The 16,760-nt window shown below is 37.7% G+C and overlaps 2 long non-coding RNA genes across 2 annotated transcripts; both read left to right on the plus strand.

The window, feature by feature from the left end:
• Positions 1-7,009: 7,009 nt before the first annotated feature.
• On the plus strand, positions 7,010-7,646 carry LOC149143112 (uncharacterized). Its single transcript, XR_016264229.1, has 2 exons — positions 7,010-7,362; positions 7,517-7,646. It is a non-coding gene; the product is annotated as an uncharacterized LOC149143112 (long non-coding RNA).
• Positions 7,647-11,283: 3,637 nt separating this feature from the next.
• Positions 11,284-12,970, plus strand: LOC149143113 (uncharacterized). Its single transcript, XR_016265086.1, has 3 exons — positions 11,284-11,356; positions 12,493-12,534; positions 12,629-12,970. It is a non-coding gene; the product is annotated as an uncharacterized LOC149143113 (long non-coding RNA).
• Positions 12,971-16,760: the final 3,790 nt, after the last annotated feature.

Here is a 16,760-nt window from a genome sequence, read left to right on the forward strand (position 1 = left end):
TTCAAGCAGTAGGAGAAATATTAGTAAATTCAGGAAGGGTGATACCTCTCTCAGAGGTATTTCAACAACCATCAAAAACGTTATAAATGATAGTCACAAGCTGGAATATCAGGGGACTCAACAGTAAAGGTAAGAAGAGGTATTTAAAGGAAATATTGAAGAAGGATAAACCGTACATAATGATAATCCAGGAAACGAAAATGGGGTATCAACAGTCGGTAGAAATTATGAAAAGGACTAAGCCATAATACGAGGTAATGGCCCAGATGCAGATGGTACAGCAGGGGGTCTGGCAATCATCTAGAACCCTGAGGAGGTAATTTTTGAGAATTGGATTAGTTTTCCTAGAATATTAACAGGCATGTTCAGGTTGACGGGATTAGAGGAGAGAATTCTTATTTCAGGGGCTTATGGACCACACATACCCAGGGAGCGGAAGGAATTCCTCAAGAATATGCAAGCTATTAGAAGAATTATCCCAGGAATCCTATGGATAATAGGAGGAGATTTTAATATGATTCAGACAATCAGAGAAAATAAAGGTGGTATAAGAAGACCGGACCAGAGTATGGAGGAGTTCAATGAGATGATTACAGAACAGAGGCTGGTAGATATTCCTACAACTAATGGTGTCCACACATGGAATAATAGGAGGGGAGGAAAAAACCAAATTGCCTCGAGATTAGATAGGTTTCTTTTGTCTGAACAAATTTTGAATCGGGATGTGTTGATAGAAGCTAAAATTTTGCCAAGCCTAGGCTCGGACCACTGGCCGATCAGATTGGAAATTGATATTAAGAAAAACAACGGCAAGAAACCATTTAGATTCGAGGCCTTCTGGCTCAGAAATCCTCAATTCTTACACAAAGTGGAAGAATGGTGGACTCAGAGTAAAGTTAAAGGGAAGGGGAAGATGCATACCATCCAGTTAAAACTCAAAGAAATCAAAGGGAAAAAAAAAAAATGGAACAAGGAAGAGTTTGGGAACATCATGGAGGGAAAACAAAAATTAGAGAGAGAGATGGAAGAAATACAACAAAAAATAATTCTGGAAGGGAGGGATGAGGAGAGAAGTAATGAGGAGGGAAGAATAATCAGCAAATTGGAAGAAAGAAGGAAACAGGAAGAGATCTTGTGGAGACAAAAATCAAGAATAAAATGGCTGCGCAAAGGCGAAAGAAACACCAAGTTCTTCCATCAAGCTATGGTCCAGAACAGACAAAGGAATCAGATCTTCTCTATCAAAAATGCAGAGGGGGAAAGGATAGTAGAACAGGGAGCTATTGAAAAAGTTTTAGTGGATTATCACAAAGGGATTCTCACAGAACCACAAAGAGATCAGGGAGAAGCAATAGAATGTATTTGCAAGGAAATTCCAAGATTAATAACAAATGAGCAAAATAAGGCTCTGATGAGGGCAGCAACTTTGGAAGAGGTGGAAGAAATTGTGATGAATATGAGCAAGAACAAAGCACCAGGGCTGGATGGATACACAGTGGAATTCTATCAGGCACAATGGTACTTTCTAGGATAGGAAGTCTTGGAAGCTGTAGAGGAATCAAGAATGAAGCAAATGATATGGCCAGGTATTAACTCGACCTTTATAACCTTGATCCCTAAGAGCAATAAGTCTGAGGATGTTCAAGGTTTCCGCCCAATAGCCCTATGCAATGTCATATATAAGATTATAGCTACCCTGATATCGAAAAGATTGAAGCCTTTACTTCCGAATATTATTTAACCAGAGCAAACTGGTTTTGTGGAGGGACGACAAATCCTTGATGGATTAGTAGTTATTCAGGAGATGATACACTCCCTAAATCAGAAAAATCAGAGAGGAATGATGATGAAGTTAGATCTGTCAAAAGCCTATGACCGTTTGAGCTGGAGATATCTTAGAGCGGTCCTTGGAGCATATGGATTCGATAGGAGATAGATCGAATGGGTCTACAGCATGATTTCGACCCCGAATTTCTCAATTCTAGTAAATGGTATTCCAATGACCACTTTCAATGCAACAAGGGGAATTATGCAAGGAGATCCTATCTCCCCATTCCTATTCATAATGGCAGTTGAGGATCTAGGGAGAAATTTCAAAAAGAGCTAAGGGAAAAGAAAATCAAAGGCTTAAAACCATGGGGAAACAATCTGCCCATCACCCATCAGCAGTTTGTAGACATTATTATGCTATTCGGGGAAGTATCAATCAAAGAGGTGAGGAACATCAAAAGAATATTAGAAATATTCATGGAGGCACCAGGTATGGAAATAAACAAAGGAAAATCATGTACATTCATATTTAATACTCCCGATTCAATCAAGGCTCATCTTACCAGAACTTTAGAATTCAGACAGGGGGAACTTCGTACTAAGTACCTAGGGAATCAGCTGGATATAAGCCCTACTCGAATGGAAAATTAGCAGAGTACTATAGAAAAAATAAAAAACAAATTGGCGAGCTGGTCTTTTAGATCTTTGAACATTGCTAGCATAATTGTCGTTTTAAAATCGGTCCTGCAAGCGATACCTATTTACCCCCTATCCATTATGGTTGCACCCAAAGGAGCGTGCACAAAAATGAAAGAAATATTTGGGAAATTTATATGGGGTGGACCTAATCAACAGAGGAAATGGGCTCTAGTTTCATGGAAAAATCTAATGAGAAGGAAAGAGGAAGGGGGGCTAGGTATGAGAGACCCTGAAATGCTAAACAGGGTGTTAGGAGCAAAATTATGGTGGAGGTGGGTGCAAGGGGGAAATGATGTATGGAAGAGAATATGGACTCAGAAATATAATATGCCTGATACAGTAGAGGATAGATTGAGAATCGAAGAAATCCCAAAAGGATCTTCAATCTGGGAACTGGCAAGCCAGAATAGGGACATTGTAAACAATCATGCCTTCTGGGAAATACGTGAAGGAAGCAGTGCTAGATTTTTGGAGGAGGGTTGGCAGCAGCGAGATAAATTGACAGAGATACAAACTCTACAAGAAGTTCAACAGAAAGCGAAGAGGGCAGGATTGGAATATGTGAGGGATTATTGGAAAGACGGAGAGACCAGTGAAATATGGAGGGTTTGGAGGAAGCCAGAGGAATGGTATGAAAATATAAACCAGGATCTGGGGAAAATATATACTAAAGAGGTAGAAATGAGGAAGATTAAAACCAGATCAGGAAAGGACATTCTCAGGTGGGGAAAAACAATGAAAGGCACCTTTACAGTAAAAGAAGCCTACTATTTGGCAACGAAACAGGAAAGGGAGGAAGGAACTACTGACTGGAGAGTGATATGGGAAGGCAAGTGGTGGCCGAAAATAACAATATTCACATGGTTGGTGAGCAAAGAACGGATTCTAACATGGGATAAAATCCAGAAGAAAGGTTTTAATGGACCCTCGAGATGCAGTCTATGCAACAAAGAAATAGAAACTCAGGAGCACATACTGAATAACTGTCCATATGCTAGATGTTTATGGGAGGAAATCAGAATACTTTTTGGAAAGACAAAGAGAGACCCTAATAGTATTCAGAATACCATTATGCAATGGGGCAAAGGACAATTCCTCTGCAGAGTAGTGAGGAGAATATGGAATTTGTCAGTGGGCTTCGTAATATGGTCCCTATGGAAAGAACGAAACAGGAGGATCTTTCGGGAAAGGAGTAGTCAACCTGCAAGAATATGGGAAGAAATATGTAAATCGATGAAAGAAACAGTTCTGTCTGAGGCATGGGAAGAGGAGGATTGGAAAATGAATCAGGAGGAAAGGAGAATAGTATCCAAATTAAATATGGACTTTGGTATGATCTACCCCAGAAAAGAGAATAGGATCGGATCTAAAACACAGAGCCCTAACCAATTCAGATATCCCGGAGAGAATTTTATTAAACTGAACTTTGATGGGGCGTCCAAAGGAAACCCAGGGCCGGCAGGCCTTGGGGGTATCTTTAGGGACAGTAAGGAAAATACAAGGTGGGTGTTTGCGGAATGGGGAGGTGAAATGACAAATAATGAAGCAGAGCTGTGGGCGGTACATCAGGGGTTAAGGATAGCAGTGAGGAAGAGATAGATGAATTTGGAAATAGAAGGAGATTCGCAGGTAACAATAGAAATGCTCCGTAAAATAAGGGATGGCAAGAGTTGGGAGCAAGTGGCTAAAAGTTGGAGGACAGCGGGGATTATCCAAGACATAGTGGGGCTACTAAGGATAATTGAATATAAAGTTATAAACCATGTGAGGTGAAAAGGGAATAGCACTGCGGACCTATTGGCGAATTGGGGGAGTAAAGAACCGGCTAGAAGATTGGACAGCAGCTGGTCCTCAATAGAGGATGACCCGAGTTGGGGAGAACTTAAAAACATAATCAACCATGATCATAATGAATCAATTACCGGATAAAGGGATGATTAAAGGATTCCCGATCGGGATGAGAACGGCAGCAAATAGGTTAATAAATGCACGGCAGGTTAGCATGCAGGAACGAGCAGGCGGCGATCAGGTCATGATGGGCGAAGTCAAGCGGATCGTGGCAAAGGATATCATCTCAAGGCAAGGAGATGGTAGAGTACCAATGGAGGAGGGTAGATATGTCAGGGTGTCAGGGATCTGACAGAGACATGATAGCGCAGAGGAAATGGGCAGAAAGATGAAAAGGGAGGCAGTCCATAAGAAGCGGAGGAGGCAGAGAGGTATAAGCGCGAAGAGGTGGCAAACACGAAGGAACAGGAGAGGTGCATGCAGAAGAACCGGAAAAGTTGGCAAAGCGACGACAAACACAGCATGAAGAAGAAGAATGATTAGGAATTTGGAAGAGAGAGCAGAAATTAAGAGGAGGAAGCCAGAGTGCAAGGAGATTATGGCTGAGGGAAGCAGAACGACTGCAGGAAGATGGACGAGGAGTAAGAAAGAGGGAGGAAAACTAGGCCGAGGGGACCGAGAAGAAAAGGGCAAAGGTATAATGGAAACTGATACAGAGAAGGAAATTCTCTCAATCCATGGTGACTCAGAGGACGACGTCGAGATGTTCGACTTTGATAAAGAGAAAGGAGAACTAGTGAATGTGAGCTCTAGCAGGAACGGAAAGCCAGGAGGGACCAAGGCTATGAAAAGAGGAAGAGATGACGCAGGGGGCTACCAGGAACAGGAGGAAGGAGAGGATGACAGAAGCCCGGCAGGAAGAAGAAGACGGCGAGGCAGGGGAGGATATAGGAGAAGGGGAGGAGCTGGAGAGAGAAGCGGGCGAGGAAGAAGAGGCAGAGGAGGAACGGCAGGAGTCGGAGAGGCCAGCGTAACAGGGAAGGGCAGGAGGGGGAGGAAAGCGATAGGAAAGAGAGTGCAGTTCACTGAAAGGGCTTATTGCCAGCATACCAATCCAAAAATCAGGAGGATTATCGAGCAGATGGAAGAGGAGGCAATTCAGGCTCAGTCGGAGTCGGAATTAGAGGACTGGGAGTATCTTCTCCTGGATCTGGGCAATATGCAGGGCCGAATGACATTATACAAACAATCTCTTCCCGTCTATTGGGTTATGAAGAGACTGCTTGCCAAGGCTATGGAACAAGTAGCCATGGAAATGGCAGAATTATCCCAGGGGATTCCTAATCTGAAAAAGGAGCTAAGGAACATCCAAATCACCTTGTTCATGCAGGATAAGAAGATGGACGAAATTCAGCAGCAGTTACAAGCAAGTGGATCGGGAATCAAGAAGGAGAAGGAGCAACAGGCAGGCACAGTGAACCAGTAGAGATAGCATGATAATTAGAGGTTTCTATAATGTCTCTCTCTAGTGATAGTTAGTTATCTGTAGGACTTTTGTTATTTTAATATGCAGACAAAAAACAGTTTTAGTAGCTATAAGGTTGATGTGTATAAAGCATGGAAAGACAGAATGAGAACCTATTATTTTTGGCTAGCTATTAAAAACTTAAGGTGGTCAAGAAACCCAGTTTCCCCTCGGGGCGGGTTGAGATCACCACAAGCATGTAGTGATTTCAATTTGCGATAATAGAAAAAGAAGGTCTCTCCTTAGCTTACAAAAAAAAAAATTACAATTTTATTATTATTATTATTATTATTATTTATAAAAAAAATTAATATATGAGTTAAACACTTATACATTTAAGAAAGAGTAACAAATATTTTTAAACATGGTGATTAGTATCCACTTTACCATGAGGACTCTTAATTTGCAAATAATATTTGTTATAATTCCATGGGCCAATATCATGGCTTATCAATACCACATGAAAAAAAATCATAACTCATTTCATACTAAATTATTTTAAATTAATGAATTTAATTAAAAAGGTTGAAAGCGCATAATTATGTTTGAATTAAAAATCAATCTTTTATTTGTGACAATTATTATGAACATTCTAGAATATTTGGTGAAGGTTAAATCCATATCATCCACATGATAATTATTGATAACTAAATTAAAATTATGGAATCCCTATTCTAAAATAGACATGGATATCTACATAAATTTTAATTATAAAAATAATTAATATATCAGTTAAACATATATATTTTAAAAACAAAACATATAACAATATTCTTAACCAACTAGATTCACCTCCACTTTAGTATGGAGGTCCTTAGCTTATAAATAGGACTTATTAAAATACCATAAGCCAATAATATGGTTTACTAATACCAAATCTCAAGAAAATCATAAATCGTGTTCATATGAATTTTTTTTAATTAATTTATTTAATTAAAAGGGAAACAAAGGCATAACTACTTGTGAGACAAATCTCAATATTTGAGTTGTAATTACAATTAAAAATATTTTAGAATATCCAATGGAGGTTAAATCCATATCATCCACATAGTAACTAGCTTAATGATATAAACTAAATGGCTATTAAACACCTATAGGCATCAATATATAATAAGCGTCAATACACTTCATGATATGTCCCACACTGCTAAAACTAAAAATATAATAAAACTAACTAAACTATAATTTTATTATTATATTTATTAGGCCGATAGGCCTTCCTTTGGAACAGACTTTTGTCGTTCCTTTGGCTCTCGTGCTGACACGTGGCATCGGATTTCGAATGGCAAAACCAGGAGTTTTTCAGTCTCGTGTGATAGGTAGCGTCAGAATAGAGCGGGATGGTTCTGCGAGGGAGTGGCGAGCGGAACAGTTCTGAGGGAGTGGCGTCGTGGATATTTATGTTCTGCGAGGGAATGGCGGCGTCGTCTAACTGTTCTGGGGTTCCTTTGGATGTTAGAGCAGAACCTGATCCACGGTTTGTTTTCCAGTTTGTTGGACAGCCTGACGCCCTGAAGACAGTCCTCACATTTTGCAAGCGCAAGGAAAAGTTCATCAGCCCATTTTTACCTGTGACAGAGGTGATCGCTATTTCTGTGTTCATTTTCTTTTCATTCATTCTATCCATCGGTCTGTTGAATGCAAGTATTGCTACTGCGTCTTTTTTGGTTATGAAGAGAGGCGGCTTTCTCCACTATAGCTAGGGTTTTGACCCCTGCTGCCAACTCGCTGCAGGTAGCTTTCATCACGTGGTCAATTTTTACCCTAAATCCCTGACGCCCTGAAGACAGTCCTCACATTTTGCAAGCGCAAGGAAAAGTTCATCAGCCTATTTTTACCTGCAAGTTTAGCCGTGACAGAGGTCATCGCTCCAGGCAAGTTTGTTCATGGCTTCTTTCTTAGTCTTTGGATGTTTATTTATATATGAAAATTTTTTGTTCCACAATAATGCCTTAACCACCTATCTTCTCTGTGGTTATGGACTGTTATCTTATTCAAACTCTCCGCAATACTAGATTAGTACAAGCCTTTTTTATAGCTTCCATGAAACATACACAATTGCATATGTTCCCTCTTCTACGAAAGGGTGCAGTTGGAAAGCCATGTCCTGAGGCATGAATGCGTAGCTTTATCCCCAAACGTCGAATGCTTATAAATTCAAGGTCATGATTAGGGAAAAACAAATAGGAATTTTCATTTTCTTTTGGGAGAAAGGCAGAAATTGAGAAGAGCAAGATGAAAGAGAATAACTATAGCTATTTCCGTTTCTGGTAAATACAGTTATGTCCAAAGTGGGAATTCTGTGGATGAATTCGATTTTGAGTATGATTAAAACAAACCTGCAAACCGGGGATGTATTTGGTTGTGGAGTTCTTATACCATAGGAGGGTTTTCTCCACCTGAAATCTGTCTATTACTATCTGCATTCTCTATTTCTGTGTTCATTTTCTTTTCATTCATTCTATCCATCGGTCTGTTGAATGCAAGTATTGCTGCTGCGTCTTTTTTGGTTATGAAGAGAGGCGGCTTTCTCCACTACAGCTAGGGTTTTGACCCCTGTTACCAACTCGCTGCAGGTAGCTTTCATCACGTGGTCAATTTTTACCCTAAATCCAGCCTTGAGAAAAAAACCGTGGTGTTCCAAGCCCCTGTAGCTAAGACCTCAAAGCATGGAGCTCATCAACCAGAGAGAGTATGTTTCCTCATGAAGTTATTAGAAGTGTCAAAGAAAATAACTGTTCCATTTCCCAGGAGTAAGGCTCTTTTATTTGTTCAAAAGTTTTTGGCTGATAAGTTGATGGGCCAGTGGCTGAATCACAAGGTTTTAGGGCTTTGACTAGAAGAAAAACTACTGCTGATGAAAGGATCCTTAAGTTTCATCCTTTATGGAGACATATATATTGCTTTCCTGTTTGAATGAAGGAGGAAAGAAGCTTACTATTTCACAGTGGCCCTTATTTTACGCGCTATCGAGGGTTTTATTTGAATTGCAGAATGATGGAGTTCAACACTTTTACCTTTCATTTTCACTTTAGTGTACTTTCTTCGCTAAATTTGTTCCAACATCTGAGCCTATCTCATGCATATTTCTAGATAATGTTAGAGCCCATGGTTCCATGATCAGTTGTGTCATCGTGATGATTTGTATTATGTATCATGGTTGGTCAAAAGTGTGACCATTGTACTAGACCATGCTTAGTAATCTATGTAAACTGTTCTTTTCATCCAGATGGTTTCTCTAGACCTTTGAGGTTTGTATCATCTAACTGGGCTGATCTGTTTATTAAATATGAATTGGGCCGACCTGTGCATGTGAGACTTGGGGTTGGCCCCTTTGGAAATTTCAAATTTGTTCATGAGTTATACGGATGTGACAACAAAAAACTTATACATCCATTGCTAAGGGAAGAATTGGCGTTCTTACATGATGAGTGAAGTAGATCGACTATTTGGGGCTTTTGATGCTGAGCATTCACTTTGAAAGTCCACTTACCCATTTTGGAGGATACATAGAGATTGTACTTACTGGTTTTGTGGAGGAAAGGAGCACTTGGGAGGCCTTTAGAGGTTGGATATGGCATCTTGAAGGGCCTTCTTTGCATCATTTGTGGAGGGAGAAACTGACATACTAACAATTCCACACCTAAGGATAGTTAGGAGGTGAGGTCATACTAACAATTCGACACCTAAGGATAGGTATGAGGTGAGGTCATTCAAAGCCTTTCGTTTCCGGTCATGAAATTATATGGGTTGGTAAGGCTAAAATTATATTCAAACTGCCCACATTCTTTCTCCTTTCACATCAAACTCCATTTCGATCTTCTTAACTTTGTACAAAAAGAAAATGGGAATTGAATTACTCCTCTTTTGCAGATCGCTGCATTTAGGTGGATTGGTCAGGCTGCAAATAAATAGAAACGGCCCATGATAGTCCGCAATCTGGCCACTGTTATGTGACTGATGGAATCTGATTGTTGGTATGGTCTGGCCGCTGTCTTCAGGGTCCTGTTTCTGATAGTTCTTCTATATGCCTGGACTGAAGGACTGTGTGAACTTTCAGATTCAATAGCTATACATGGTGTTTGAAGAGCGTGTTCACTATATGCAATGCCTGCTTTTCAACATCCCTAAAATGTGCAGAAATGCACAAGCACAGTGAGTACACCCGCATATAGCATATTAAAGAAAAAAAAATTGTGCATTGTTCACATGATACTTAATATATCATAAATTATTACAAAGCCATATGGAGTCCAGTCAGCCTTTTAGAAGGGTCTGGAAAGGGTAAATTAAGTGAGTGAAATACATGGCAAATGCCTTGATTGAACAACATCTCTTAATGTGTAGGATCAGTATTAGGATTGGCTGAGAAATTTTCCTATTTCATTGATGTTTTGCCGGTACTGCAAGACTATAAGCATTTTTTAGCCGCTTAAGGTGCTTCTAAATTCCAACAATATGTAGCTTTTCCCTGAAGAAAATGGGAATTGAATTACTCCTCTTTTGCAGATCGCTGCATTTAGGTGGATTGGTCAGGCTGCAAATAAATAGAAACTGCCCATGATAGTCCACAATCTGGCCACTGTTATGTGACTGATGGAATCTGAATGTTGGTATGGTCTGGCCACTGTTTTCAAGGTCCTGTTTCTGATAGTTCTTCTATATGCCTGGACTGAAGGACTGTGTGAACTTTCAGATTCAATAGCTATACATGGTGTTTGAAGAACGTGTTCACTATATGCAATGCCTCCTTTTATATATTAGACCCGGTGCCATCTGAGAAATGGACCAAGCTGAGTATCATGATGTATATTTTGTATAACTACCACACATTTGGTGTGGGACTGGCTCTCTTTCCCAAGGGTAATAATCAAATTATAAATCTCTCCTTCCAGAAAGTTTAAAGACCTGGTTGCCCTTGTGTTGCACACAGATAGGGCACTCCTCAGACAATGTAATTACCTGCACCAGCAGAATTCACAGAAATGGCAGCCTGAATCAATTATATATGTTCTTTCAAAAATATATTGATTTAATAATGCAAATGAGTGCTTTGTTTATCTCACCTTTGGCACACATTTCAAACAAAAGAAGTGGCTACACGCTAATTGCTTCGGCTCCACAACGACATCTGCACATAGATTTATAGGTAGAAGTTTCGGATTTTGTTGTCTGTTGTTAGAATACAGATAAATCATTGAAATAACAATGTAAAAAAAACGAATATTCTAAGTACACAGGCATATAGAACAAGTAAGTTCCTTATCGATAACAGATGTTGATGATGCTTGTGTTAAAGCTTTGGAAATAGTGGGCATGTTCCCCACTGTTTTCTCTGAAGTATGTAATACCGTTTTAATACGATTGGATCCATTAAGATTTGAAAATGGACTCTCTGGAAGGTTATGTCCATAGCTGTTGCAAGTAGTTGAATAGAAGCTACTTTGTTTTGTTTTGGTGATTATTATAAAAAGGTAATGATCAGTGAGTTTCTGTTCTTGCAGATTTGCTTGTCCAGTGTGCTCCAAATCTGTCTGTGATATGTCTAAATTGTGGGAGAAACTTGACCGAGAGGTAAGAAATACTCAATTCTCAGTGTTCCCACCAAGTTCCAAGGTTTTAACGCAATAGCATTTTTAATCCTCAATTTGAGGGGTCTGGTTTTTTCTCGGCACTACAGTCTTCTGAATAATGGGCCCTGTTTTTGTACAGGCATTTCTTCTGAATAATAGGCTCTGTTTCTGTACAGGTTATTGATTCTTGAATAAAAACGAAACATTCATCCTTAGTTTTCCACCGAAGTTACTCAATTGAATGAAATGAGGGAAACACCCATTCTCGAATAAAAACATGCTCAAACTTTTCCAATAAGGTTCAAGGGTTTAATGCATAGCCTTTCCCACCGTGGCAGTTTCAAGTGTCATGCTCCATTAGATGTATGCTTGACTTTGCCACACAGGTTACATTGAAAAGTAAAGTCTCATGCTCCACGAAGTACTGGTGACTGTATAGACTCTTCCCACCAAATTATCCTGTTTCTGGTGACTATATGGACTCTTCTTACCAAACTGTTCTTTTGAATAACCTAGCAAGTGGAAAAAATCACTTCTCCATTTCGATAATTAAATATAAGTAAATAACCAGATACCAAAACATCAGATCTCCATTTTGATAATTAAATATGTTATTTAGAGCATTCGAAATCGTTGGTAAAGTGCCCTCAATACAAGCGTGTACTTCTCAATTGAAAGTTGAAGGTTTAATGCTTTAACTGTACCACCAAGGTTGTAGGTTCAAATTAACGATGGAGAGGTTGGTTAATTAAATTGAATATCATTATATTTTACGGTGGTTATTTATATTGAATATCATTATATGTTGGTTAATTATCTTGAATATCATTATATGTTGTTACATTATATGTTACATTATCTTGAATATCATTATATGTTGTTACATTATATGTTTGCTATATTTGATGTTTTCTTTGTTTTTGCTTAACTTTATATGATTATGCTGAGAGTCTCGTAAATCGTATAGAATATCATTACATTTTGTTGCATTCGATGATACTCTAAATATACAAGTGTAGCTTATTATATGTGTTTTTGCTAATTTTTATTTCTCATATTTGAAATTTTCTTTCATCCAATGGCAATTGATTTTTTAAGTTTCTTGAGTGGATTATGATATTTTTTTTTGTCATGTAGGTTGCTTTGACTCCAATGCCTGAAGCTTACAAGAACAAAATGGTAAGTTGTCTGATGTTAATGTGGTATAATTTGGAGGCATATTTTAGAGCCCATTAGTAGCGTGAGCGAAAATACCTCACCACTTTCTCTTCAGTCATTTGAGCAGGTTTGGATCTTATGCAATGACTGTGAGTAACTTCTGAAGTAAATTTTCACATTGTTGCACACAAGTGTCAAAGTTGCAACTCTTATAACACCCGGCAGACCAGGGGAGGCCCTTCTGCAAGTTCATGTAGATCTCATCTTTGATATTCTCAAATGTTCAGATTCGTGTGTCCCTCTTTACCACTTGTAAGGTTGCCTTACCACTACCTATGTGGCATGAAAAACAGTTGTACTGCAAATTGCTATGCAGTGGCATTACTGTAAGAATTCATTGTAACCGCTGAGTTTTTCCACAAACGAATTAACTCTTCTAGAAAAATTCAATAATTCCAATTTAATAATCCTATCGGCCTCTCTTTGTATTATTATTATTAATAATGAAAAGAATATATATATATATATATATAATCAATAGAGATGAGTGTTTTTATTGATGTTTTAATATTGCGATTTATATTATGTATTTTAATTATCGACCATTAATTGTCAACCAGTTACTAAACTTATTAAAGACTCAATGCAATATACACAAAGGTGAAGACATTTACTTATTAAATGGCTTATTTTAAGTGCATGAAGGTTGGCCATTTCGCTTTAAAGTTCCTACTTCTTTACCTTAGACATAATGACTGCTCAATTAGCTAACAATTTTCAAAGCGGTAAACTTAGAATAGTCCCTAAACTACAAAAATATTATAAAAATGTTTTAATTGCTAAATTTGTGGCAGCTAATATATATTAAGACTTTTTAGAATGAAACGCCACTGATTACTTTCAAAACATAATATTTCAAACGAATAGCTATATACACTAAATCTTACAAAGAAAAAGGAAAAAAATGAACACGTTATTTGCATTTCATGTAATCACACATAAGCCGAGAGGAAAATTTATAAATAGAAAATAAAACATTATTGGTCCTTATATAACATATTATATTCGTCACACATAAATGAAACATTGATGTGAACAAAATCAAACCACTCAAAACGAATACGACAGACTACTCTAATGCATAAAACAAACCACTCAGTGAATACGACAATCTGACTTGGAAAATGAGACAAACTAACCGATCGAAACAACGCAAAATATTTAGCACTTGACCATGCCCTCAGCGAGCCCAACTCGAGTATCAGTCACTGTCCTGAATCGTTTAACTATTCGTTACAATTCAATAAAACAAATAACTTAACAAAACATACTAGAGCATGACACAAATACAGATGTAGAACCCATCCAATCACCCAAACATAATATTGAATAATTTCAGAGATCAAAAGGATAAACATAGTAAATTTTTACAGATGTAGCGTAACTTAGTTGGGACTTAGCCGACCCAATCCATTTTCAAACCTAGGACTTACGAACTGTGAATAATTCATTTTAACTTATGAACCCTATACTTCGTATCTCTTAGATCAATCGCGCACATATCTTATGAGTGTTTTGAAATGAACATCTTTGAGTGTAACTAGTCCAGTATAACTGCTTGTTGTTAGGATCCTATGAGTGTTTTGCTTGTTGTTAGGATCCTATGGGTGTTTTGAAATGAACATCTTTGACTGTAACTAGTCAAGTATAACTGGTTGTTGTTAGGATCTTCGAACATTTTTTCCATCGCCAAGTGAATTACTTCCCATGAATGGGCTTCAACTTGAGCACAAAGTTCCCATGAAATAGAAGAGCGACCCAAAACCTTTGCAAATAAATTAATGAGTCTTCCACTAAGTTATAAATGTTTGTGTAAGTTCGATATAGGATTGAGTTGCCATGCAACCAAATTGCTTATTGCGAAATTTGACCGTGACCATTGTCATAAGTATTATAAATAAAATGGTAGAGATATGCCATTTGGATAGTCGAACAACTAACTTCATCCAAGTCCATATTCTTATGGTCAAGATGGTTAATAACAGTTTGTTGGTGTGCCACTTAGACTGGTTCACACTTATGCTTAGTTGTTATTTAATCTATGCACAAAACCCACGGTCTTGATCAATATGTTTTGCAAACAATACCTTGTCGACATGCCAGCATGGAACTAACTGAAATGTTTCACCAATAAGCTTCAACCTCTAGATGTAATATAACATAGATTTATCAAAATGATTACCATAGGATACCCAATCAATACAACTGAGATATGTGAAACTATATGCAATCTTGTAGTCAAAACTCTTTCAACTTTAATTTAGAAGCTTCAGACTTTTATTTAAATCTCACACATATATGTCTTATATATGACTTGTCTTATCTATTCCAAGCACAAGTACATTTACATGTGTTTTCAAACCTCGTATTTTCTACTCACAAATATAATTATCTATATATATATATATATATATATATATATATATATATATATATATACACACACACACACACACACAGATAGATATATATATATATATATATATATATACATCCTATGATCTTATGCAAGCCATACACCAACGAACTCAATTAGTTATTCATTTATAAGTAGAAAAGATAAGGTTTGAAAACAAATGCAAATATACCTATGCTTGGAATAGATAAGACAAGTCAGTTTGTTGGTGTGCCAGTTAGATTGGTTCACACGTATGCTTAGTGGTTAGTTAATCTATGCTCAAAACCCACGGTCCTGATCAATATGTTTTGCAAACAATACCTTGTTGAGATGTCAGCATGCTTGGAATAGATAAGATAGGTCAGAATAGATAAGATAGGTTAGTTGTAGGGAATGATAACATTCTCGAGCCAAAATTGAAGGTTTTAATGGTAAAATTACTATCATAAGAGAGACTCATCATCTCCCCCCAGAATGTCTAGCTACATGTTCCCATGCAACACTATTCCACTTCTGGAATACCAGTGTGAAGGTTGCCCCATTTTTATCTTGGGCAACTGAATTATCCAAAATAATAATACCCTGGGTTCATTTCCATAGCATTCTAGTTCAATCATTCTTCTTCCTTGTCCCACTGGGTGGAGAACTCTAGAATCATGTTCGAAATCATAAAAGATGTAAATGAAATCGGAGGCCTACCAAACGAGACACATGCTTCAATACCAAATATGTGTAGGAAGAGGCCCGATTATGTGCTAAACAAAAGGAGTAACCCATAGGGTTTTTGTCATGAAGGGATATAAGTAACCCTTCCTAGATGTCTTGATCCACATTAAGGGCCTCCACGGAGCATGTTTGGGCCATTTAATGGTATTGTGTTAGTGAATAGCTTTGATTCAATCTCATCGTGACATGTTTTGCTGCACCTTCTCTTAATCTCATCAAGTCATTAACTACCAACCCTGAAAGAAGGTACTCTTCTTTTACTGTCAAACAGGCCCTTGTTTTCGTCTTCCCATAAAACTCATAAGGTATTTTCCACTTAATAAGATTATCCATCTAAGAAATAACAACGCAGAGTTGCACATCCCCCGTGAAAGGTTTGGGGTCCCACATACTGTATTTTGTCAAAATAAAATTAAACTAATAGAGTTCACAGAACAATTTTTGATCTGAGGCTTTAGACTATTGATACACCTCCAAAAAGTTATCAAGTGAAATAATCTCGTGATGCTTCCCATAGCGTATGTATTTCAATGAGAAAGAGGACAAAATATCATGTAAAAAGATAGGGTATACTTTGGAAGGGACTTGGCAGACAGAGATTTGCCCTCCCAATCAATTGCCATCTCTTTTAACTTCTATTTTTTTGTGAAAGATAGATTTCCATTTATTTATCTCCCCCTTCCATTTTTCTTCCTAGCTAAGGTACATGGAAAATCAATGTTGTTTCATCTTTTCAATTACTTGTTTATGGCATTCCCTATTAATGACCACTAAACCAAACAAATCATCTTTGCTTTGCCACTGTGGCATATGTGGTTTTAACTAAAGAAACACATAAGTATTTATTAAGATACTATCCAAAATTACGTTTACTTAAAAATCGATGCTATATTAATTAAATGGCTCTCCAGGTGAAATACTTGGAGAGTGTACACACATTTATGCAATTCATGCTATATTTCTATGTGGAGAATAGACTAATACATATAGGCTTTCACACAACGAGGTGGTTTGAACCACTCCATGAGTATCAGGATCTGAGATCTAAAGTTAGAATCTCAAT

Source organism: Pinus tabuliformis, chromosome X (assembly GCF_031772625.1).
Source record: "Pinus tabuliformis cultivar Carrire ecotype Pingquan chromosome X, CPIR1, whole genome shotgun sequence".
Lineage (NCBI taxonomy): Eukaryota > Viridiplantae > Streptophyta > Pinopsida > Pinales > Pinaceae > Pinus > Pinus tabuliformis.